The 26,860-nt window shown below is 45.6% G+C and overlaps 1 pseudogene; it reads right to left on the bottom strand.

Annotated features, from left to right (window-relative positions):
• Window positions 1-11,847: 11,847 nt before the first annotated feature.
• Window positions 11,848-26,860, bottom strand: part of LOC137535331 (zinc finger protein 850-like) — a 58,753-nt pseudogene continuing 43,740 nt past the window's right edge.

Genomic DNA, 26,860 nt, shown 5'->3' with positions numbered 1-26,860 from the left:
GTAGCCTAATGAAAGTCTATGGGGTAGTTCACACTCCCAACGTTGCGGTATGCTGCGCAGGAAGTTCCCTATCTAATGCGTGTACATACCTGCAATGCCCTGCGGCTCCTTCAGCAACCTGTGTTGGACTAGAAGTCATGTAAGGATGGCCGTGGTGGCGCGCTTGCGCAGACGCGTATTTTTACAATATGCTTCCATGTACTTCCATATTTCTGAAACAGGAAGTGACCGCAAGCAAGCATCACTTCCTGTTTGTATCACGTCGGAAGGGGATTACCGCATACTAACTCAGTAATTCCCGACGGCCTGCTTTTTGCAATGCGGTACCTGGGCCGCACCACACCACTGCCACCAATCCTCAATCTGAAGCCGGCCTCCAGGTGCCCATTAGCGGTACAATTTTTTCATCAGATGTGATCTTTCGATGCAATTTGAATGATCATAGCTAACCGGAAGGCAGTTATCGATTGTTCCCATTAACAGAACAATTTAAGAAGGCTTCATTCTGATTCGATTATAAGATCCAACTTTCGGATGGATGTTTTTCCTTTTCCGGTTGACCAGTTGCATCACATCTATTTGTGCCACAAACAGCACAGTTTTCTATACAATTCAATCATAAACAGTGCATCAAAAGATCGAATCTGAAGGAAAAATTGTACTGTTAATGAGCACCTTTAGGAGAATGTAATTGGGTGTCTGGGTTTAAAGTAAATTCAACAAAATCAGAGGCGCTTCCTATTTGCCTCTCTGATGTACAACAGCATACCCTGCAAAGCTCCAAATGCAGATAAACAGATTTATTTAGAAGGGGAAGCACCTCAGAATGAAGTTCAGCTACTTGGCTAGGTCCAAAGCACAAGGCAGTACAGGACTGTCTAACCTTCTGCACTACTTTAAAGTACTTCCTATGCAAATTTAAAAATGTATTTTGTACTCACCTGGGGCTTCTTTCTGCTCCTCCTCACAGCCATCTCAGTCCTTCGCTGCAGCCACGATCCTCCTCAGTGTCCCTGCTGGCCAGCCGTAAGGATTGCGACCCTTCGGCTCCGGCTTGGGGCGACTGCCAGAGGCTGGAAGAAGCACCAGGTGAGTACAAAACACATTTTTAAAGAGACTCTGAAGTCTCAAAAATCCCATCTTTTTATTTAACAAATATGTTTAATATGTTTGCCCTAACTAAACTGCCGCATTCCCGCCGCTATAATCTATCTAAATCCCCCATAACTCCCCGGGGGGCAATCCAGGCAGCGCTTCCATGTGAGGCAGAGCTATGAGCCACAGCTCTGCCTCTCAGCGCGTCTGTCAGCCCGGTGCGCTGCCTCTCCCCGCCCCTGTCAGTCTTCCTTCACTGAGAGGGGCGGGGGAGAGGCGGAGATCCGCCGCTGACAGACGCGTGTGAGGCAGGGCTGAGTGGGGCGGGGGAGAGGCGGAGATCCGCCGCTGACAGACGCGTGTAGAGGCAGAGCTACAGCTCATAGCTCTGCCTCACACGGAAGTGCACAGGGCAGCAAAATCCACCACCAAGAAAGTCATGGATTTTGCAGGGGAGAGGGAGGGCGAGTTAGGGGGGATTTAGATAGATTCACATCAGAAGTCCTTTAAGGCTGCCAGTCTAGTGCATGGCTTTGGGTACCACCACTCCCCCAGCCCCTCCCCCCCTCCTTTCCTGGTGGGTTTTCTTGGAAACCCAGATAATACAACCGCTAAATATTGCCAACCTATATGGCTTCCTTCACAGTCACCAACATCCAAAAAGATTGCGTTGTCACTATTCATTCAATATGCAGTAAAATCTTGGCTCATATAGAGGAAAAACTCTTATCCATACCTCCCAACTTTTTGAGATGAGAAAGAAGGACACTTAAGCCACTCCCCTGTCACACCCCTGATCACGCAATTGGCGCACCCCTGATCACGCCCCATCACACCCCTAGTCACGCATACCATAAAGATTTCAGAAGAAAAATATGTTTTATAATTCAAACCACACTAGTCCTCTCTATCCTTGCTCATTTTCTTTCATATTAACATTTTAAAATTAGTAATATATCAATTTATAGGATGGGAATAAGGTTTAGGGGGAAATAAAATACATTTTTAGTTGAGAAATATATATATATATTTACATAGAAAGAGGGACAAAGTCCTGAAAGAGGAACAGAGGGACAGGGCTCCCAAAGAGGGACAGGTGGGAGCTATGCTTATCTGTGTATCCCCTATGCTGTATTAGAACCATTAAATTATAACTCTGAAATCCCTTTCACGACCCAGGATGCCAGTTGGGATAGGTGGAAGCCAGCGGGTGTCACTAGCCTAAACTCTCCTATTCAGGATCATATATTACTTTCATGGGGCGCCAACAAAGCTAAATTTAATTTGCCAAATGCTGACTTTCTGTGTTCTCTCCAACTCAAAAGCTATATGACATCTATAATGAAAGCACTGCCCAACTGGGACCTGCCCCCAGCTAAGCAAGAGTATATGTAAGGGATGAATGGACCCGGTCAATTCGCTCGCCTGTATACCCTGCTATGGTACAACACTCTTCAATTTCTCAGCCCCCCATGGAAAAATGGTCTGAGTCCCTGACCATCAGGCCCCCTTCACACTCGGACTTTTTCATTGCCTTGTGTAACCCTTTTTTTTTACCGTTAAATCAATGAAAACCTACTGGGCATTCCACACCTGATGCCAGTGGCACTTTTGGGAACTGCAGCCGAAAAATGGGTGGGGAAACGCACCTGAATGGGGGTGTGGTCATGGGTGGGGACAAATTTACACGAACTTAACAGCAGTCTAAGTGGCCTGCCCAGCAAAATGTTGATTGAAGCCTCCCCCCACCCTCCATTAATACAACTGCAACTCCTAGCATGCCCCATAGAAGAACCACAGCTCCCAGCATGCCCCCATAGAGGCTCCACAGCTCTGACTCTGCCAGAGGGACATCCGGGGCACCCTAGAATAGATCCATGGCAGGTGCCACTGATCTTTGGGACTAGCAATGCCCCTGCCTGATGCGATGCGGTGCGATGCGCCAGAAGCATCTGATCTGACGTGACAGCATGAGGGTGTTAGCATGTGACATCCGCAGTGATGTACAGTGATCGAAAGTCATGTAAGTCAATGGGCAATTCAAATTTAAAAAGCTCTCCGTGTTCCATCTAGTATTCTGATTATCCAGCTCAGTCTCCAGTGTTCCCTGATGAAGGCGGAAGGCCGAAACTGGTAGGAACTGGAGACTGGGCATTTACCGAGTGTGCTACACTTATCCTGTGTGTGTATGTATTACACTATATGCGATTTGCAACTTCAAGGACCCTGTTAGGCCCACGATGTAAGTTTGCGTATACTTTTTAATGTTTTAAACTTTAAATAATAAAATTATGCAAAGGAGTACAAGTGACTGACAAGTTTGTCCCCTGCTCTTGGTGACGGTTATCTGTCACCTTTCCTGTTGAGCACTGCGGTGTGAATTGCAGAAAACTGTTCCTGGGCTGCCTAGCGCTGAGGATTGTCATTACATGTTGGAAAGACCATTGATAGAATTGGTTGCCTAAGCTGCTGGTGGATTTGCTATACCAGGAGAAAAAGTATTGAGAGAGCGCCTGTATTTATATTTATTTCAACAGTGATAATACCAGATATGTATTGGTGTCCCACTTTTCCTGTACTGGAATAGGTGCGCCAGTACAGGTAGTTAGATATAGGTGCAGCCAGTATAGGAAACCATGTATAGCTGCCACTAATATAGGTAGCCAGGTATAGGTGCAGCCAGTATAGGTAGACTGGAATAGGTGTGCCAGTACAGGTAGCCAGATATAGGTGCAGCCAGTATAGGTAGACTGGAATAGGTGCCACTAATATAGGTAGCCAGGTATAGGTGCAGCCAGTATAGGTTGCCTGGAATAAGTGCGCCAGTACAGGTAGCCATGTATAGATGCATCCAGTATAGGTAGCCTGGAATAGGTTCGCCAGTGCAGGTAGCCAGATATAGGTGCAGTCAGTATAGGTAGCCTGGAATAGGTGCGCCAGTACAGGTAGCCAGGTATAGGTGCAGCCAGTATAGGAAGCCAAGAATAGGTGCCCCCAGTACAGATAGCCAGGCATAGGTGCCACCAATACAAGTGTCCAGGTACAGGGGCAGCCAGTATAGGTAGCCAGATATAGCTGTAGCCAGTATAGGTAGCCAGGAATAGGTGCCCCAGTATAGGTAGTAGGTATAGGTATCCCTAGTAAAGGTAGCAGGTATAGTTGCCCCAGCATAGTTAGTAGGTATAGGTGCCCCCAGTATAGGTAGCAGGTATAGGTGCCACTGTGGGGAGGGGGCCAACATCATCCTCCCTCCACATGGGCCCCCCACCTCTGGATTCTGCAGAGCTGGAGTGCAGTGGTCAGTGTGTAATTACTCACCCGATCGCTGGCTCCATGTGGTGTGCCCTCTAGCAGCAGGCTCCTCTCCCGATCTCTGTATGAATGACGTGTAGCAATTATGCGTTATACAAGAAGTAGAGAGGTGATGGCTGCCAACGGGGACACTGCTGGCTCCACGTGGTGTGCCCTCTAGCAGCAGGCTCCTCTCTCCTCTCCCGATCTCTGTATGAATGACATGTAGCAATTGTGCATTATACAAGAAGTAGAGAGGAGATGGCTGCCAGCGGGGACACTGCGTGGAGCGAGCAATTGGGTGAGTAATTACACACAGAATGTTCCAGCAGCGTAGGGAGGCAGAGGATGGGGGCCCACGTGGAGGGCGGAATGATGTTGCCCCCCTCCCCACTGTTACAGGCACAGTGTGTGCTGCTGAGGCTCTGCACTTCTGCTATCCCAGCCATCTGCCCCTGCTGCCCCCAGCATGCCCCGGCTGTTACAGGCACAGTGTGTGCTGCTGAGGCTCTGCACTTCTGCTATCCCAGCCATCTGCCCCTGTTGCCTCCAGCATGTCCCGGCTGTTACAGGCACAGTGTGTGCTGCTGAGGCACTTCTGCTATCCCAGCCATCTGCCCCTGCTGCCTCCAGCATGTCCCGGCTGTTACAGGCACAGTGTGTGCTGCTGAGGCTCTGCCCTTCTCCTATCCCAGCCATCTGCCCCTGATGCCCCCAGCATGTCCTGGCTGTTACAGGCACAATGTGTGCTGCTGAGGCTCTGCACTTCTGCTATCCCAGCCATCTGCCCCTGCTGCCTCCAGCATGTCCCGGCTGTTACAGGCACAGTGTGTGCTGCTGAGGTACTTCTGCTATCCCAGCCATCTGCCCCTGCTGCCTTCAGCCTCTCCCGGCTGTTACAGGCAGTGTGTGCTGCTGAGGCTCTGCACTTCTGCTATCCCAGCCATCTGCCCCTGCTGCCTCCAGCATGTCCCGGTTGTTACAGGCAGTATGTGCTGCTGAGGCTCTGCACTTCTGCTATCCCAGCCATCTGCCCCTGCTGCCTCCAGCATGTCCCGGGCTGTTACAGGCACAGTGTGTGCTGATGAGGCTCTGCACTTCTGCTATCCCAGCCATCTGCCCCTGCTGCCTCCAGCATGTCCCGGCTGTTACAGGCACAGTGTGTGCTGCTGAGGCTCTGCACTTCTGCTATCCCAGCCATCTGCCCCTGCTGCCTCCAGCATGTCCCGGCTGTTACAGGACAGTGTGTGCTGCTGAGGCTCTGCACCTCTGCTATCTCGGCCATCTGCCCCTGCTGCCTCCAGCATGTCCCGGCTGTTACAGGCACAGTGTGTGCTGCTGAAGCTCTGCACTTCTGCTATCCCAGCCATCTGCCCCTGCTGCCTCCAGCATGCCCTGGCTGTTACAGGCACAGTGTGTGCTGCTGAGGCTCTGCACTCCTGCTATCCCAACCATCTGCCCCTGCTGCCTCCAGCATGTCCCGGCTGTTACAGGCACAGTGTGTACTGCTGAGGCTCTGCACTTCTGCTATCCCAACCATCTGCCCCTGCTGCCTCCAGCATGTCCCGGCTGTTACAGGCACAGTGTGTGCTGCTGAGGCTCTGCACTTCTGCTATCCCAGCCATCTGCCCCTGTTGCCTCCAGCATGTCCCGGCTGTTACAGGCACAGTGTGTGCTGCTGAGGCACCTCTGCTATCCCAGCCATCTGCCCCTGCTGCTTCCAGCATGTCCCGCCTGTTACAGGCACAGTGTGTGCTGCTGAGGCACGTCTGCTATCCCAGCCATCTGCCCCTTCTGCCTCCAGCATGTCCTGGCTGTTACAGGCACAGTGTGTGCTGCTGAGGCTCTGCACTTCTGCTATCCCAGCCATCTGCCCCTGCTGCCTCCAGCATGTCCCGGTTGTTACAGGCACAGTGTGTGCTGCTGAGGCTCTGCCCTTCTCCTATCCCAGCCATCTGCCCCTGATGCCCCCAGCATGTCCTGGCTGTTACAGGCACAATGTGTGCTGCTGAGGCTCTGCACTTCTGCTATCCCAACCATCTGCCCCTGCTGCCTCCAGCATGTCCCGGCTGTTACAGGCACAGTGTGTGCTGCTGAGGCTCTGCACTTCTGCTATCCCAGCCATCTGCCCCTGCTGCCTCCAGCATGTCCCGGCTGTTACAGGCACAATGTGTGCTGCTGAGGCTCTTCTGCTATCCCAGCCATCTGCCCCTGCTGCCTCCAGCATGTCCCGGCTGTTACAGGCACAGTGTGTGCTGCTGAGGCTCTGCACTTCTGCTATCCCAGCCATCTGCCCCTGCTTCCTCCAGCATGTCCCGGCAGTTACAGGCACAGTATGTGCTGCTGAGGCACTGCACTTCTGCTATCCCAGCCATCTGTTATGGTGAGAGGCCCCTTGTTGTGTCACACCTGTCCCCCCAGAGCTCTCCATTCCTCACAGATGGGTCTTGTGTTCTCTCACCCCATCACCCTGCAGTGTCACCCATCACAGTGTGGCCATACTGAAGGGTATCCCTGCTCCCTGCTGCTTCCGGTTCCTGTGACTCAGCTCTGCAGTCCGGGTAGTGTGAAGGTCGGCAATGGCATCTGGAATTTTGTGGCAGAATCTTGTGCAGTGGATGGAGGTGAAGAGAAGTCGCCCTGTTGGGATGGGAACAAGCTGGGTCTGTACAAGCTGCTGCAGGATTATGCAGATTAAAATAGACCAATCATATCCCAATTAAGCTTCATTTCATTGGCCTATTTTCAAGCTGAAAAAACTTTGCATAAAAAGTTTGCTGCATTCTGCATCTGATTGACCATCACCAGTGACAGACTACAGATTTGCAATGTTACAGAGAGCTCTGGAAACAAACACTGAGCTTACAATTGTCTCAATTACAATAATACACTTTATTTATTACAGTAAATCTGAGTGATGCAGGTAATAGTACATCTTACATTACATGCAGAGGAACAAAACATGTCACACTGTGGGCACAATATACAGCTGATATTCAGCACATTATCCAGAGGAATAACTTTATTAACAGCTTTAAAGAAAGGAGCTTGTAGTTGGAAGGTGCCGGGGGAAAAGTAGGACCAGAAAGACACAAAGAAATCCGGGAACCAATAGTGAAGATGGTCAGAAAACACCAAAGGTGCTCAAGAGAAATAATACTCCCACTTTCCTTGTTGCCAATATATGCCACCACATTTATAGCATACGGGGGATGGTCTGCCCTGCCTCAGTGAGCGCTTGTGCCTGTTATCACAGACCCCACCTTTATAGCATACAGGGGGATGGGCTGCCCTGCCTCAGTGAGCGCTTGTATCTGTTATCCCAGCCACCACCTTTATAGCATACAGGGGGATGGGCTGCCCTGCCTCAGTGAGCGCTTGTATCTGTTATCCCAGCCACCACCTTTATAGCATATGGGGAATGGGCTGCCCTGCCCAGTGTTCTCCCCAGAATTTTTTTCCAGCCGGGTGGCATGAAAAAGTAGCCGGGTGGCGTGCGAGGGGGGAATGCAACTCTGCTTACAGAATAAAAAGAGGATGAGGAGGCAAGCCGCTGTACCTGCTAAGTACACACAATGCAATTTCCGGACAGATTTATTGTCAGATCGACAATTTTCAACATGCCTGATCTGATTTTCAGTTCACTTCTATAGGAAATCGTGCAGAAATCAGATAGGACATGTTGGGAATAATCGATCTGACAGTAGATCTGTCAGAAAATTGCGTTGTTTGTACCTAGCAGATTGTTTCAGATTAAGGTGCTCAGGTCCCTTTTTAAGCAGACCTGAACAGAGAACTTGCTCTCTGCTCTAAAAGATGCACAACAGCATAACCTTTAAAGGACAACTGTAATGAGAAGAATATGGAGACTGCCATATTTATTTCTTCTTAAACAATACCAATTGCCTGGCAGCCCTGTTGATCTATTTGGCTGCAGTAGTGTCTGAATCACACCAGAAACAAGCATGCAGCTAATCTTGTCAGATCTGTCAATATGATCAGAAACATCGGATATGCTGCATGCTTGTTCAGAGGCTAGGGTAAAATTATTAGAGGCAGGGGATCAGCAGGACAGCCAGGCAACTGGCATTGCTTATAAGTAAATGATTATGGCAGCTTCCATATCCGTTTCACTTCAGTTGTCCTTTAAAGAAAAACATTTCTTTGTTACAGCTGATACAAATGCTGCAATAAATCTGCAGTGTGTCTACTTCCTGCTTTCTTGTAAGCAGACATGTTAACATTTAGTGCTTTTCAAATGAGCTTCTCTGCAGTCATGTGACACAGAAAGAGATCAAATTAGACAGGCTAAACTGTGTAAATACAGGGTGCATTTCTCTGTTTCCTTCTGTCCTGTGCAAGAGTTCAGCTCCACTAAGTGTCCCCAGTGTGCAGGGGGAGGGGCAGCACTACAGACACGATACAAAGCTGGGGCCAGGGGGAAACACACACAGCAGGAGACAAGTGCACAGGGGGCTGCCTTTTTACAGACAGATGCTCTGCATGGCTGTGTCTCCTCTGCCCCCACAGCAAATAAATAAACATGCAGAGGTGTGAAGGGGCATCACTTCTCCTGATCTCCGTGTCTCCCTCCAGCCGGATTAAACGTGCAGCTGCCGTTTTCAACTACACAGGCATGTTGTTTACCTGCAGTCTGGAGGAGAAGGAGAGACTACATGAGCCGCTCTGAGGCTGTCCTGGAGACCCACGTGGCTCTTATCTCACTCCTGGAAGCTGCTGCTGTATCGTTTTTTTTTTTTTGTTTTTTTTTTTGTTGCTTTACTGCTCTCTCTGTTTTCATTCACGAGAGTGAGAGGCACCGTAATAAAATAGATCCTAATACTCGGAGAGCAGAAGGGAGAATCGGAACAGGAGTCCCGCCCCTTACAACCCGCCCAGCCAATCCCTCCCTGTCTCACCAGAACACATGAGCTGACAGGCAGAGGAGCGCTCCTGCAGTGTAGTGTCAGCCTTTGCTATTGTGCGAGGCTGGCGCTGACTGAAAGCAGGCAATGGAGCGCTCCTATGTGAAGTTTACTAGAAGCTCCAGGCAAGCACATGACAACAGGCGGGCGGGGCTTCAAATCAGCCGGGCGGCCCGCCCACTTAATTAGCCCTGGGGAGAACACTGCTGCCTCAGTGAGCGCTTGTATCTGTTATCCCAGCCACCACCTTTATAGCATATGGGGGATTAGCCGCCCCGCCTCAGTGAACTATTGCACTTGTTATCTCAGCAACCACCTTTAATGCATACAGGGGACAGGCCGCCCTGCCTCAGTGAGCGCTTGTGCCTGTTATTCCATCCACCTCCTTTATAGCTTATGAGGGATGGGTCGGCCTCCCCCCCCCAGTAAGGGCTTGTGCCTCTTATCTCAGTTCCCACCTTTATCGCATGTGGGGGATGGGCCACCCCGCCTCAGTGAGCGTTTGTGCCTGGTATCCCCGGCCACAATCGCACTATTTGCTGATGTTGACCTGATGAAGAGGGTGATACCCGAGAAATGTGGGGTTTAGCTTTCTATGTGCAATAAACTTTTCAGCTTACACCATTGGCTGATGTTCGTTTAGGAAAGGAAAATTTCCATCACCTTTCCATTTGCAAGTTTATGGGCAGCTCTGATAACCCTTTCTGCTACCCTTAAAGTGGGATTCCCATATCTAAAATTTCAGTAAGTATACCTGGTTACACAGAAGAACATTTGCAATCATTCCCACACACTCCCTGTGTGAAGAAACCTTCATTTTCACTGCAGAGAGCAAAACAAGATAGCTCATCTCTGGTCATCGGCAAATGTAATCATTGCTGGCCATGTGGTACTCCCTGCCTGTGTCTTCACTCTGCCACCATCATTTTCTGCTGAAGTGACTCTCAGCTATTGCCAGAGTAATGTGTCTGTTTAGCAGCGGGAAGGCGGGGAGGGCAAAGTGAAGACACATTCCTCAGAGAGATTTAGCCAGCAATGATTACATTTACCTTTACATCTTACCTCAAGCCTGAAACACCTGTATCTAATCATCGTCTAATTAACATTTGGGGTGCAGCCCTGAGGCATTGGGGTGTATCTGCATTATTTGTGCTGGAGTATAATAGGACCTGGGAATACAGCTGACTTCTAAAACCTTATCTATTGCTGCTATCATATTTATAACATCATGTAAAATAGGTGCCAGTCTTCCTCCATGAGGGCGTAACAATGTAGATGTACAATGTTATCCTTAAAATTATTTAGAGAAATCGGGATATCCCTGGAAGATCCCGTCACAGTCACAGTGATCCAATCTCTCTGAATTATCAGTCCTGTGTGTGTCCAGCGTAACATTGCTGGAAGATAAATCCCTTACTTCTTATCTTACTGGACCTTGTGCATTCAGCTCACATCTTCATTTTTCCTGGGTATAAAATTAGATTCAATGGAGCCCCATATTAGCTAGGTTTCAGCGTGCAGCCCTTCCACCTTGCAGAAAAAGTCCTCTACCTGTTTTTTTCTATATCAGGGCCTATTTCTGCAAGGTGGCAGATCTATGCATCAGAACCCAGGTGATAAAGGGTTCCAGTGGATCTTATTAAACAGATGTAGTGTACCTCTGTGTTTTTTTTATGTACACCAGAGATGCATTCTAACTAAACTTTGGATATAGCTGTAGAGTAGCTGTTAAATAGAAATCAAAACTAGTCCTTGGTAAGAGTACTAGTAGAGGGTACAGACAGCAACAAAGAACATCTATCAGGCCCTAGGCAATCTGACTGTGGGTACATGTAAGAGTGATGTGCAGGTACTCTGCAGGGGAATGAGAGGATTCTTCCTCTGTTGAATTATTCATACATGATCTGAACCAGGTTTTTGGGTGATAGACAACATTTCTGCGATCAGTGTGCACAACATTCTCAGTGGATTCACAACAGCTCTGCGCCGAGTGCATATGTACTACTGTGTAACTTAATTTGCAGTCACCAAACCAAACTTTAACCACTTACCCTCCCCCGGGACGAGTATTTAGGTTCCTGCAAAACAACACTACACCTCGCAGGGACGTAGATACTCGACCCTTGCCGCAGCGCACTCCCGCTCACTCCTGCGTTCGTTCATTCTCGACGCAGATCGTTAGAGAGGGAGATGAATGAATGGGAACGCAGTTCCCATTCATTAGTCTAAGTGCCCATGTCAATGATCGCCGGCATCAAACTAACGAAGTAACACGTCCACGCATTACTTCCTGTTCGCAAGCTAATAGTACGCACAGGAAAGTAATGCGCGAGTACATCTTGTAGCCATATAGTAAAGTGAAACCTACATACTTTTTTTTTAATAAAAAGACCTACACTGACATTTCAAATTAACCCCTTACCTCCCACAGTCTACCTTAGTTACATATATATACATATTAGTTATATATATATATATATATATATATATATATATATATATATATATATATATATATATATATATATATATATATATATATTTTACATACAAAGAGCTTGATTCAGAAAAGAGTGCTAACTGATAGCACGGCCGTTTTCACACAAATTTTCGCGCGAAACGATAACGTTTTCACCCACAAATGCGAATTTCCACGCAAAACCAATATAGTTTGCGGGCAAAAATACGCGTTATCATTTGCGCACGAAAATTCGAGATCGCGCGAAACGCAAAAATTTGGGCGAAAACGCCCGTGCTATCAGTTAGCACTCTTTTCTGAATCAAGCCCATAGATAGTTATATATACATAAATAGTTTTCTTAGGGACTGACATTTTTTTTAATATGTATGTCAAGAGGGCATATTTCTGATATTTTTTTAAATTATGGGCTTGTAATTAGTAAAGGATGCAAAACTGAAAAAATGCACCTTTATTTCCAAATAAAAAATTGTCGGCATATATTGTACTATTCAAATGTTGCAATAACCGGGACAAATGGTTAAATAAAATGTCTGGGTTTTACCCACAGTAGAACATTTTTGTTTTGAACTATACTCGCCGAAAACTGAGAAATATTAATTTTTTTCCATTTTTTTTTCCTTATTATTCCTATTAAAATGCAGTTAGAATAAATTAATTCTTAGCCAACTACCACTCAAACAAAGCCTACTTTGTGACAAAACAAAAAAACAACAATGTATAGATTATTTCAGTGTGATAAGTACTGATAAAGTTATTGGCAGATGAATGGATGCAGCACTGAAATCTGAAAATTGCTCTGGTTTTTAAGGGGGAAAAAAACCTTAGGGCTCTTTCACATCAGACAACGCGAACAGGAGCCGTTCTCCTGCACGCGTTGTCTGCCTGCGGCGTGTCGTCGGGTATCTGCGGTGCGACGCAATCAGCAGCGGTAGCTGGTAATTAAACCCGACGGAAAACGCCGGCTCGCGGGTGCGTTGAAGGAAAAACTGCGCCCGGGTGCGTCGGAACCGCAACGCATCGAAACGCAGCGTCGAGTGTGAAAGGTAAAATGAAAGTCTATGGACTTTCATCTTACCTTGGTTAACGCAAACGGCTGCCGTTTGCGTTAACGCAAAAAGTCTGCCCTGATGTGAAAGAGCCCTTAGAGGTGAAGTGGCTAACAACATATCAAATTCATTAACTTCATCAGCAAAGGGAGTGTATTAATTTGCATACAAAGTTTCCATAAACCATCATGAAAGCAGACTACCTCATTGATCACCCCTACTAGTGACAAAGCTACACAGGCTTTATTCTTACAGCAGAGATATAATATATAAAATATTCCTGTAATGATCTGCTCTGCTGTCTGCACAGGCAGACAGCTTTTTGACCATTTTTTAGGTCTGAGTGCTGCAGGTCTCTGGAAGAGAGACCTATCTTCACGCTGTGAGTTTCAGAGCTGCTGTTCTGGTGAGGAATTTGCATCCACTTGTCATGCAAATTGCTTAGCTGCTTCCTTTGATGGCTTGCAGTATAAATACCATTTGCTCCCAGAATTCCCTGCAGGTCATGAAGGTTTGTTCCTGCTAACTTGCCTGGAGTCTCAGCCCTCTGCTCATTGTAGGCTATTATTGTTAGCTTAGAGTAGTTACCCCTTGGGAGTGCTCCTTGCATTCCTACTTAGTGCAGTCAGGTTGTGTTATATTTGTACTGCCTATTCTGTCTTGTCTTGTCCTTGCGATTGCACTGTCGCCAGCGATTGGCGGCAGTGAATCATTTTGTCTTTCTGTTGCGATTGTTCTGTCGCCAACAGCGGTTGACAGAAAATCGCTCTGTCTGTTTGGATTGCACTCGCCCTAGCATTAGAGGTGGTGGATCTTTCTGTATGCTGTCTTGGAGTTTAACCTCAGCTGCGGTTGCTGCTAGTTACTCCTTCTGTCTGTCTTGTTGTGCGGATCACACTCGCTCTTGCGAAAGAGCAGTGGATCTTTTCAGCCCTGTTCCTGTGTACGGATCCTTCCTCACTTGTTCCTGTTGTCTGTCTATCTGTCGGTCTGGAGCAAACGCTTGCTGTTGCCTGAGGTAAGGCAACCGATTAGCAAGCTTTTCTGTTATTTGTTTGTTTGCGTTTTCTGTGTTCTTTTGTTAGTCAGGGTTGGCGCGGATGTCTCTGTTGCGCTTCTCGTGCGGAGACCGCGCCATTAACGTGTTTTGTCGCTATTGCGCTTCTCGTGTGGCGACCGCGTTTAGCGAGTGCGTTTGTTATTTTCCTTGGCGTTCTGTTCATTATTGTTTGCGGTGTCTTTCTTCTACACCTATGCTCTGTCTTCACTCAGTCTTGTGTCGCTATTAGCAATCGCCGTTCTTGCGATTGCTTTCCCACTCGGTCTTCGCTGTTGTGTGTTCACCGTCGCTAGGTGGCGACTAGATTGGTGGACATACATACATTCTGTCCCTGTGCTCATTCTCTCTCACTAGGGGTTATCTTGCCCTGTATTGCTTCCCTTCGTATATTCCTAACTGGCATCTGTGGCAGTGCAGAGGGGTTATTTCTCTGCCGGTGGGAAGTCCCCTCTACAGGTGCCTTGCACCAAAGCTGTTATTCAGACGTTTGTGGAGGATTTCTGCAGTGTCAGCGCACATCCTGTGCGCTGACCGCGGAGATATTCCACAATCGTTACAATTCCTATGTACACATATACAGTCCCAATCAGATATGTACAGTATATCTGACTTTAAAAATGCAGTGACTGCATTACTTGATTTCATTTTTGTGGACTAAGCACTGCTATTACTGTATATATCAGTTATTTATGGTTGTTACCTGAAAAATATAATATTTTATCTTTTAATTACAGTTTCTGTTTATTAGGAGTCGGAGCATTTATTTTCCTTACTCCAGGTACCCCAAAAATAGCTCAGATTGCACAGCCCTGGATGGGAGTGTAATATTCCCACATCTCCAGCTCACAGTAGGTAAATAACAGTGCAATGCAGGATTTCCCTGGGGAATCACATTCTTATTTACATTTAAATAAATATGAAAAATAAAAAGTGAACATAGGCAAGTTCTAACTAGGCTTAGTACTATATGTACCCATGTTTAGCTCATCATGTCCCCTCAGTTCACAAGCCAATGCACTGAGTAACATAAAAAAAAAATATTCAGGAATCTGTGTAAAAACATTTCCATGTGCACTTTGCAAAAATAGAAGCATTGGGAAAGAACACTTATGGCCAAGACATTTCCCACACTCAACACACATCTGACAAGCAGTGATTTATGCACAAAACCATTTCCCACACTCAGTACATGACTAGACATTCTCACCCGTGTGAGATCTCATGTTTGACAAGCTTTCCTTTCTCTAGAAAACGCTTCCCACACTCAGCGCATGAATACGGCTTCTCACCAGTGTGAGATCTCTCATGTCTGACAAAGTTTGATTTATGCACAAAACTTTTCCCACACTCTGCACATGAAAAGGGCTCTTTCCCAGTGTGATGTATCTCATGTCTGGTTAGATGTGATTTATGAATAAAACCTTTCCCACACTCGGCACATGAAAAGGGCTTTTCACCAGTGTGAGATCTCTCATGTATGACAAGCTGCGATTTATACACAAAACATTTCCCACACTCTGCACACGAAAAGGGCTTCTGACCAGTGTGAGATCTCTCATGTGCAGAAAGATGTGATGTATACCTAAAACATTTCCCACACTCAGCACATGAAAAGGGCTTCTCACCAGTGTGACACCACTTATGATTTTCAAGTATTTTTTTTTGTACAAAACATTTCCCACACTCAGGACATGAATAGGGTTTCACACCAGTGTGAGATCTCTGATGTGTGACAAGCTGTGGTTTACATCTAAAACTTTTCCCACACTCGGTACATGAATAGGGCTTCACACCCGTGTGAGTTCGCTCATGTGCGACAAGATACGATTTATGCTGAAAGCATTTCCCACACTCAGCACACGTAAATGGTTTCACACCTGTGTGAAATCTCTCATGTGCAACAAGCTGTGCTTTTTCCCTAAAACTTTTCCCACACTCAGCACATGAAAAGGGCTTCTCACCGGTGTGAGATCTCTCATGTGAGACAAGCTGTGATTTATATACAAACCATTTCCCACACTCTGCACATGAAAAGGTATTCTCACCAGTGTGACATCGTTTATGTGCGACAAGATGTGATTTATGCTAAAAACATTTCCCACACTCAGCACATGAAAAGGTATTGTCACCAATGTGAGATATCTCATGTGCTACAAGATATGATTTTCCCACACTCTGCACATGAAAAGGTATTCTCACCAGTGTGACATCGTTTATGTGCGACAAGATGTGATTTTTGCCTAAAACCTTTCCCACACTCAGCACAAGAAAAGGGATTGTCACCAGTATGAGATATTACATGAGTGACAAGCTGTGATTTATATGCAAACCATTTCCCACACTCTGGACATGAAAAGGTATTTTCACCAGTGTGACATCGCTCGTGTGCGATAAGATGCGATTTATGCCTATAACGTTTTCCACACTCACCACATGAAAAGGGCTGCTCACCAGTGTGAGATCTCTCATGTGCTATAAGAATTGATTTTTGCATAAAACCTTTCCCACACTCAGCACATGAAAAAGGATTCTCACCGGTGTGGGTTCTCTCATGTGCAGTAAGATGTGATTTATTCCTATAACGTTTGCCACACTCAGCACATGAAAAGGGTTGCTCACCAGTGTGAGACCTCTCATGTGAGACAAGAAGTGATTTTTGCCAAAAACTTTTCCCACACTCAGCACATGAAAAGGGATTCTCACCGGTGTGAGATCTCTCATGTGCAGCAAGATGTGATTTATGCCTAAAATATTTCCCACACTCAGCACATGAATAGGGCTTCTTAGTATTGTGAATTTTCTCATGTCTGACGAGAGATGATTTACAAACAAAACAGTTTCCACACTCAACACATGAATACGGCTTCTCACCAGTGTGAGATCTCTCATGTAGGACAAGATATGATTTCCTTACAAAACATTTTCCACATGTGGAACAGGAATAAGCCCCTCCAGCAGGGGGAAAGCTGCGCTGGGTATGAGGCCCTTCAGGGTTAGACAGATGAGGGGAGTCTGGGGGAATATTCGGGGTAACCAGGGTATCTACAGGAGACTCTTGTCCAGTGTCGTCATCATCATCCGTTGTACAGTCTGTGGATACAGAGAGACGAATCTCTGAGAGGTTCCTGATGCTGGGACTCCGCACTGCAAATAGAGAAACATCATCACTTCCTGTTAGAGAATTCTGAGGGGAGGAACAATTATCATTAGCGATGGTCAGTGAGCTACTGAGAATTATAAGGTGATGCAAAATTTATGGTAGATTGGAAATGGACCAGATGCAGCAGCTGCTTTGCATATAATTAGCATATCACTTGCACCATCTCAAAGTTATTGGCATGGCTGTCAGAATTCTTGCGGTTTGCTCATGCGGTTTTGTTTTATGTTTTAAGTTTGAGGGGGCTATGCTAAATTTCAGTGTGAGCTGTGATGTTATGATACCACTTTTAATATTACTCTGTGACTTTAACTAATGAAAATGTTCATTTGAGACAGTGAAACATTCACAAGATTGTTTATATGTACTGTAGTTACAAGGTCTTGCAGCCAGCAAGAGCAGATACAATTCCCCAGCCAGGGAAAGTCAAAACAAATACCATTGTCTTAAAGGAAACCTAAAGTAATTGAAAAAAAGCCAGTTTAACTTACCTGGGCCTTCTACCGCCCCCTGCAGCCACCCTGTACCTGCGCCATAACAAACCGATCCTCCGGTCCCCCACAGCGACCCACTTTCGGTTTCCGGGTACTCAGGGAGTCGATGTCCACTGCGACTACGTGGCCCTGGCTGCATGCGTCCCTGATCACACTCCCCTCCCTGGGAGCATCCTGCACATGCCCAGTTAAAGATAATCTGCATACAGGCACAGTTACCATCGACTCATTGAGTCGCCGGAACAGACAGTGGGTCACTGCGGGGGACCGGAGGATCGGTTTGTCACAATAAGGGCACAAGGCTGCTGCAGGGGGCTGGTAGAAGCCACAGGTAAATTAAACTGGCTTTTTTATGTTACTTTTAGGTTACTATACTTTAGGTTTCCTTTAAAGGGAACCTATACTGAGAAGGATATGGATTTTTCCTTTTAAAATAATACCAGTTGCCTAACTCTCCTGCTATATGGATTTTTCCTTTTAAAATAATACCAGTTGCCTAACTCTCCTGCTGATCCTGTGTCTCTAATACTTTTAGCCACAGTTCAGGTGTGTTGCTTGTTTCAGGTGTGTGATTCAGCCAATACTGCAGCCAAAGAGATCAACAGGACTGCCAAGCAACTGGTATTGTTTAAAAGGAAACATCCGTATCCCTCTCAGTTAAGGTTCCTTTTAAGAAGTGCTTATGCCATTTTATATTGCAGGGGGATAAAATAATCAATAGCGCCTTATAAAAAGAGAAATAATTTTAAAATATTTAATCACTAATTCTAGTGTATACGTTTTTTTTTTTCATTTATAACTGTATTCTGTAAGCAAGCGCTTGAAGACACATTTAAACAAGGAGGTTTTCTTACAGTTTGTCTTTGGTTCAGCTGAAAGAACCTATATTATGAGAAGTAAGATGTTTGGGTTAAAAATATTCTACCAAACATTCTGGAATGTGAACAATAATTATAATAAGGATTATTCCTACTGTTATATAATCAGGACAATGAAGCCACCTGTTGGTTTTAATCATCTGTATTAAATTAATATTTTTAGTACCATTTTATAAAAAAAATTATAGAACTAAATTATTTAGAATACTGATCAGTATACATATCATTTGATTATTCTATAAGAATAGATGTTGTTTAAATAAACATTAAATTACTGTAGACTGTAATTTACAAGTCTATGTACTTTGCTGGGTTAAAATGGCCAACCCCATTTCAGAAAAAGGACAGACAAACTCCAGACTAATTAGTAGAGAGATTTTATCAGAAGTGTGCCATAAAAAGATAGATAGAATGAAATTTGTTTAATATTTAAAAGTCCTAATGTCTGGGGCAATTAAGTCAATCAGCCGGTCAAGATAGCTGGTGCCTTCCATTTTCAATTAACTGTGTCAGAAAGACCTGATAAGCAAATGTCAGTATGTGTAAATATTCCAAACTACGTCAATTCCTGCCAATAAGTTAAAGAACAGCTATCAAAGAAACAGTTTTTATGTAAACCCCACATAGAGATTTTAGACAGCAACACAAGAAAGCTTTTCAGAGGTCTCTCAGCACAGTCAGTGTGAAAAAATTGATTAGAAGCTGTTTGTAACAATTTGTGTCGGCACCTAGGGGAGGGATAGGCAAAGCTGTACTATGTAGCTAGGTTACACTTCTCCCTGGCTGTAAACTGTTTACTTTATACTGCTGAGGCAGAAAGAGAGAGACCGGATCAGGCACACAGCTGCAGCTGATGATTATTTACACACTATTTGAAGCTATATTTCTGCTTTCTATCATTCTGAACCCATTTTACTCAAAGCATTACTGCTAGTGAGGACTGTTTACGTATGCTGAATGTTCTGGATATAGCCCTCCCTAGAAATGCCTACAGTGAGAACGCTTTTCTTCACACAAATGAAAAGATGAAAAAAAGCTTTTGTTTTGCCATTTGCTAGTTATTACTTGTAATACAGTATACGCGGCATTTCAAATTTAAGCTAAGTTGGATAGTTGTCCTTTAAACAAGGAATTTGTAAACCAAAATATTATTGCTTAGGTATTCAAAACATGATAAAGATTGACACATGGAGATTTCAGACAATCAGGAACAGAGGTTGAGGGAAATTCCAAATTAGGTAGCCATATTTGATGCAGTGGGTATAAAATTAGGTGGTTTTGACAGCTTTCAGAGACACCCCAGACAGAATATCTCCTAAAAGACACTACTCAGCTACAAGCCAGAAGCTACCTTCCCACGCGTGGTTCTAGATGCTGAAGAGATGACAGAGAAGGGGTAATATGCTTAATATTCTGGTGATTTACTTTATTAATTTTTCAGCATTGAGTTCTGTTAAGATGTTAGCAAGAAGTTTTTTTAGAAGATTTTTTTCATGCTATTTCTTTAAGAAGATTAGTACAAGTGTTACACAGCTACTAGATACACTGCTATTGATACAGATGAGACTACTTTTGATCCTATTCTACATAACACAACTGTTATCTTCTTTTTTGAATGTGCTTAGAAGATTGATGAACGCTATAAAGCCTTGATGAGATGGAATACTGTTAGAAGGAAACACTACTTGGAACTGTTCATATTTTGTATATAAGCCGTATGATAAGCAAATACATTCTTTTTTATATAAAATCATACACTGAGTGCTTTGATTCATTCAAGGTATAACATCAATCTATAATTACTGTTATAGAGGGTTCAGACTGTGAGCTGGTTCACACCTAGAGGGCTTCTGATCGCTTTGAAAAGCGATTGGCTTATGTTTTTGTGTGAGTTGGATCACACCAGAGCGATGTAATTTTTAGAGAAATGCAAACACTGGTCCTGCAGCATTTCTGAGGTGATTCAGCGTCAATGCTTTTTTTCAAGCGCTTTTTTGGTACAGTTGTTAACTTTTAGGTCAAACTGTAAAACATTTTTTAATAATTTTAATAAAAATAAATAATAATAATAATTAAAAAAAAAACGCTAGGCACGTGCCTGATATCGCTTTGAAAAAAAACGCTTCAAAAAACTTCTGACGTTACCAAAGCCATCTGCATGACATGTCAGCAACTAATTAGTCGTGGGAAGACCAGCACCCACGCAGGAATAACTTCAAAGAGAAAGCACCTGGAGTCCCATAACAAAGGCCAGTGGCATGAAGCCCTCAACCTTCCTGGCGATATGATGATTTCCGTTTTTTAGGGTCTAAAAGCCATGCAATTTTTTCACATGCTTTTGGATCGTAAAACCAGGGGGGGGAAAAAAAAATCACACCACAGAGAGATTTTTGGCAGCCCCTGCACTTACTCACCTCCCTGGAATCCAGCGCTGCAATTCTACCTCCATCCTCCGGGTGGAGCTGTAAACCCATAGTGAAATCACCGTCTGTCATCATGGCGACAAGCAGCAATCTCACCTGAGGGATCCAGATCCTCCAAGGAGCGGAAGATGAATGCCGACCGGCATTTGATCCTGGAGGAGGTGAGTTGAAACGCTGCCACGCTGTCTTCCTGTATCTCCCAGGGGCTACCCGAGTCAGCCTCAGGATTACCTGGCTGCTTTTTTTCCAACCAGAGCTGGACTTGGGGCTACCACCAGGGAGGTTAAGGAAAGAAGCAGTTAAAGGACAACTGAAGCGAGAGTGATATGGAGGCTGCCATATTTATTTCCTTTTAAGCAATGCCAGTTGCCTGGCTGTCCTACTGATCCTCTGCCTCTAATACTATTATCCATAGCCCCTGAAAAAGCATACAGCAGATCAGGCGTTTCTGACATTTTTGTCAGATCTGACAAGACTAGCTGCATGCTTATTTTGAGTGTTAGTCAGATACTATTGCAGCCAAATAGATCAGCAGGGCTACCAGGCAACCGGTATTGCTGAAAAGGAAATAAACATGGCAGCCTCCATATTCTTCTCACTTCAGTTGTCCTTTAAAGCGGAAGCCATCCTGCTTGTGTTCCTCCTTCTGCCTTCTCCCTTCCTCCTCTCTCACTCATTCCCAGATGTCCTCCACTCTGCCCTCCGACCCGCCCACTCCATGGTCATTAGCAGAGACTCAGCGTTCCATCCCAAAAATGTTGGACGGGGAAAAAATGATAGTGCCAAATAACCCCCTTGCCCAACCTCTGACTGCTGGCTTCTTAGAACTGCTAGTGCGCCATATTTTACCATACCAGCTGGTTGAATCTGAGGCCTTTAAAGAAATGTTAGCCATTGCAGCAACACAGTGTAAAGAACCAGGAGGAAAATATTTTTCTAAGACGAGCATCCTGGACCAACCAATCTCTGGCACACAGTGATGGGGCTAAGGACAATCGTACCACAGACACATGGTCTTCCAAACATGGGCAGGGAAGCTACATAACCTTCACTGACCACTGGGTAAACATGGTGGCGATGGTGTGGAAAGAAGGACTGTGTGGCTGTTAAGCAGGGTCAGTGCCACCGCCATGGCTTGCACGCATGCCAGCCTCTTCTTCTCCTCCTACTCTTTCCTCAGCAATCTCTTCCTTGGCTGAGTCCTCCTGCAGGTCTGACAGTCTCATGCTGTGCTGCGGATGTTGTGCCATGCTGGACCTACGCTGCTTTGCGCTCTGCAGACACAAGCCGATGATTGGCTGACCCCACACAACCTCACTGTTGGAAGAGTCATCTGTGACAAACATGAAATAAAAGCGCTTGGAAAAAAGGGTGCAGGGGATTGTCGCTAGCAGAATATTGCGCAATAATTAGCAATATTCTACTGCTGGATTGCGATAGTAAAATATCAGTAAGTTTCACCAATATTTTACTACAGCAAAACCGAACTCTACTCTCACACAGAACCCTCCCTCTACTGATTCCTAGCCCTAAGACCCCCCACTGGTGGTGCCTAACTCTAAGACCCCCCTGATGGTGCCTAACACTAAGACACTCCGCCCAGTAGTACCTAAACTCCCCCCCCCCCCCCCCTCAATGCAAAGCCATGGTATGCAGCCAAGATGATACTTTAGATTCAAACCAGGAACCCAGCACTGCAAGGCAAGAGTGCTAACCACTACTCTCTAAAATTAAATTTTGTTGTGGTGCACAGGGGGACAGAGGAGACGCCATTGAGGGACAGAGAGGGACACTGAAGGGAACACTGGAGGTACAGTGGGAAGAGATGGCACAGTGTTTATGTCCTATGGACTATGGACAGATTCAGATTAAGAACTACAATCCCTATTTCATCCTTAACCAGGGTATACCTGTATACAGTATAGCCACATCTCTCCTCCCATCCTTCTGTCCAATGAGAAGCCACACTGCAGCCCTTATTGGGCAGATCAGTGGGGGGCGGGGAGACATCAGAACCAGAAGCTTTCACACATTAAATTATAGAACGCTTAATGATGATGACTCTGCAGGGAGTGGAGACCCCAGACAGATCCCACCTCATCATATCCTGTCACCACTGCAGCTATGACCACCAGCTACATGACACTCTGCCAAACCAGCCCCGACATACTGTGACCAGTCTGTGTACAGTAATGTGCAGTGACCATTATCAGCTTATTACAGGCTGGTAACACTAAGTCACCTCTGCTGTGACCCCTCTACCCGGCTTCAGAACATTATTTGCGAAGCAGTATTTAGCCCCCCAGTATAGGTAGCCAGCTATAGCTGCCCCAGTATAGGTAAGCCAGGCATGGGTGCCTCCAGTACAGGTAACCAGGCATGGGTGCCCCAGTATAGGTAGCCAGCTATAGGTGCCCCCAGTATAGGTAGCCAGGCATACGTGCCTCCAACATAGGTAACCAGCTATAGGTGCCCCAGTATAAGTAACCCCCTATGGGTGCCCCCCGTAGACGTAGCCAGACTTTTTGTGTCTCCAGTATAGGTAGCCAGCTATAGGCGCCACATTATAGGTAGCCAGACATAGGTGCCTCCAGTATAGGTAGCCAGCTATAGGCGCCACAGTATAGGTAGCCAGACATAGGTGCCTCCAGTATAAGTAGCCAGCTATAGGCGCCACAGTATAGGTAGCCAGGCATACGTGCCTCCAACATAGGTAACCAGCTATAGCTGCCACAGTACTGGTAGCCAGACATAGGTAACCCCAGTATGGGTAAGTAGCTATGGGTGCCCCCAGTATAAGTAAGCCGCTATGGGTGCCTCCCGTAGAAGTAGCCAGGCTTTTTGTGCCTCCAGTATAGGTAGCCAGCTATAGGCGCCACAGTATAGGTAGCCAGGCATAGGTGCTCCAGTATAGGTAGCCAGCTATGGGTTCCCCTCCCCCGGCTGGGAAATTACAGAGAAGGAGGGGGGGAGCAGTGGCACGCTGGGACTACTTCCTGATTAGCAGAAGTAGTAATAGGCACTAGAGACAGAGGAGCCCGGTGTTACGTCATCTCCGCTTGGAGTCCAGAAAGTTAGTTTCCACTTACCTCATCCCATCGCTCACACATATCAGAAATGGTTGGAACACGGAGGGGGATCCGAGGAGAGGAAGGGAGGAGTCCGCATCCCATCCACCTGTGGCTGAGTCCCAGCGTGCTGCCCCTCCCCCACCCACTGTGTCTCCAGGGAGTAAACTGGCACGCCCACCCCTAAAAACGGGCCTGGATCTGAGGCAGCGCCACGCTTGGGGAAGATGTGGGCAGTCTCTGGAGGATATAAAGGCCTCAATCTCCTTAGGTAAGTAACTTTTTTTTTTTTAACCACCTCAAGGTTCCTTTATAGATCTAGAATGCCGGAGCTATAAACAGCAACCCCAGAGCACATTGTTCCTCTACTTGCTTCTCATTCATCCACCTCCTCCCCTCTCCACAGAACAGAACAGACTGATCCAAATCCATCAGAGTGTCTTCTGTATGGTTATTGTTAGTAAGCGGTCATCAAATATTGTACAATCAAGAATAATAATGTCTAGCATAACCCCTAATATGGCCAGTCTGTGAGCAGTGACCGTCATAACAGCAATACAGATATACATTATTCTATATTTACTGCTGATTACTCACCTGTTCTGTCCTCTGTAACAGTGTCCTCCTCTTTACTTGTGCTCATCATGTCACCCTCCTCCAGAGACTGCTGATTATTCCTCACATACATCTCTTCTTCTTCCTCTTTACTTGTCCCCATCATGTCACCCTCCTCCATAGACTGCTGATCACTCCTCACATACGTCTCTTCTTCCACTTTACTTGTCCTTATAATGTCACCCCCCTTCATAGACTGCTGATCACTCCTCACATACGTCTCTTCTTCTTCCTCTTTACTTGTTATTTTGTCACCCTCCTCTGCAGACTGCTGATCGCCCCTCACATATGTTTCTTCTTTCTTCTCTTTACTTGTCCTCATCATGTCACCCTCCTCCATAGACCACTGATCACTCCTCACATATGTCTCTTCTTCTTCCTCTTTACTTGTCCTCATCATGTCACCCTCCTCCATAGACCACTGATCACTCCTCACATATGTCTCTTCTTCTTCCTCTTTACTTGTCCTCATCATGTCACCCTCCTCCATAGACCACTGATCACTCCTCACATATGTCTCTTCTTCTTCCACTTTACTTGCCCCCATCATGTCACCCTCCTCCACAGACTGCTGATCACTCCTCACATACGTATTTTCTTCTTCCACTTTACTTATCCTCATCATGCCATCCTCCTCCATAGACTGCTGATCACTCCTCACATATGTCTCTTTTTCTTCCTCTTTACTTGTCCTCATCATAACACCCCCCTCCATAGACTGCTGATCACTCCTCACATATGTATCTTCTTCCTCTTTACTTGCCCCCATCATGTCACCCTCCTCCATAGACTGCTGATCACTCCTCACATATGTCTGTTTTTCCTCTTTAATTGTCTTCATCATTCTAGGCTAAACATGAAAGGGAGGAGGGGTTAAATACTAATATACTGTAATATAGGAGACAGCAAGTATGAAATGTATTGGTCAATTAATGGGGCTGTACAGTATCTGCTACAATTACTGGCATGGTTAGGCACAGTGTATGCACACTATTAGCTTAGTCATCTGAGTTTGCATTAGAGCAGGTAGTTTGTACTTTAACTCAGTATCCAAAGAATGGGGGATTTTAAAAGCACTATTATGCACTCTTTGGAACTGCTTCAATATGTAAGTGTGGTTGTTAAACTTTAATCAAGCATATCTAATCTGTAGTTGTTAAAGATTCTGCTGTTTGATTGATTCTTTACATACCTGCATATTACCGCAATATATACAATACTAGTGACCTTAGCCTGTTTAAAAACGAGCTAGGTCTGTCACCGTTTATCTGCTGCGCGCGCACATGCACGCCCGCCCGCACCCGCTGCGCACACACGCCCGCCCCTCCGGGCCCCCCGCTGCGTCATTCCCCTGGCTCTCCTCAGTGTCTCTGTGTCCCTCCCTGCACTTGCGCACTGCTAAAAAAAACCACATACACGGGGACATGGGACGCAGAGACACTTGCGTTTTATTAGGTAGGAGAGGACGTGATTCTGATGCTAAAGCAGAAGAATTAGGGTAAAAAAAAATGTGTGTATCCTGAATGATCTGCTACATTCTACTATTCAGGTGATACTCAAAAAATGAGAGTGTTATGCAAAAGTCCATTTATTTTAGTAATTCAACTTAAAAGGTGAAACTAATATATGAAATAGGAACCCTTTGCAGGTGTTTTGGATTAATAAGCTGATTCAATTCTGACACTGGAGTTGATTCACTATCACTATAACTTCCCTTACTGCACCCTTAACGTGCCTACTGGGCCAATCAAAGTGCGGGGATAATGTCCTTTAAAGTGATTGGACCCGCAGGAGCTCAGGGCAGAATGAATGGAGCTCTCGTCATTGCCAATTAGCAGGCATAAGTTCGTAGCACTCGCTATTCTATTCTGATAAGGCACACTAACTCTGATAAGGCATGTTAACTCTGATAAGGCACGTTACGCATGCAGTAAGGGGAGCTATAGTGATAGTGAATCAATCCCTCAGAGCCTAGGATATTGAACAATTTCACAATATTCTAATGGTCTGAGATTGTGGGGTTCTCATAAGCTGTAAGCATAATCATCAAAATTATAACAAATAAAGGCTTGAAATATCTTGCTGTGCATGGAATGAGTCTATTTCATACAGTATATTAGTTTCACCTTTTAAGTAGAATTACCAAAATAAATGAACTTTTGCACAATATTCTTATTTTTCGAGTTCCACCTGTATGTCATTACACTGCCTCTTTAAAGGAATACTGCAGAGGGGGGGGGGTCAGGGGAAAATGAGTTGAATTTACCCGGGGCTTCTAATGGTCCCCCGCAGACATCCTGTGCCCGCGCAGCCACTCACCGATGCT

Source organism: Hyperolius riggenbachi, chromosome 10, assembly GCF_040937935.1.
Source record: "Hyperolius riggenbachi isolate aHypRig1 chromosome 10, aHypRig1.pri, whole genome shotgun sequence".
Taxonomy (NCBI): Eukaryota; Metazoa; Chordata; class Amphibia; order Anura; family Hyperoliidae; genus Hyperolius; species Hyperolius riggenbachi.
The sequence above is the reverse complement of the archived record's forward strand: the minus strand, read 5'-3'. Positions and strand labels throughout refer to the sequence as shown.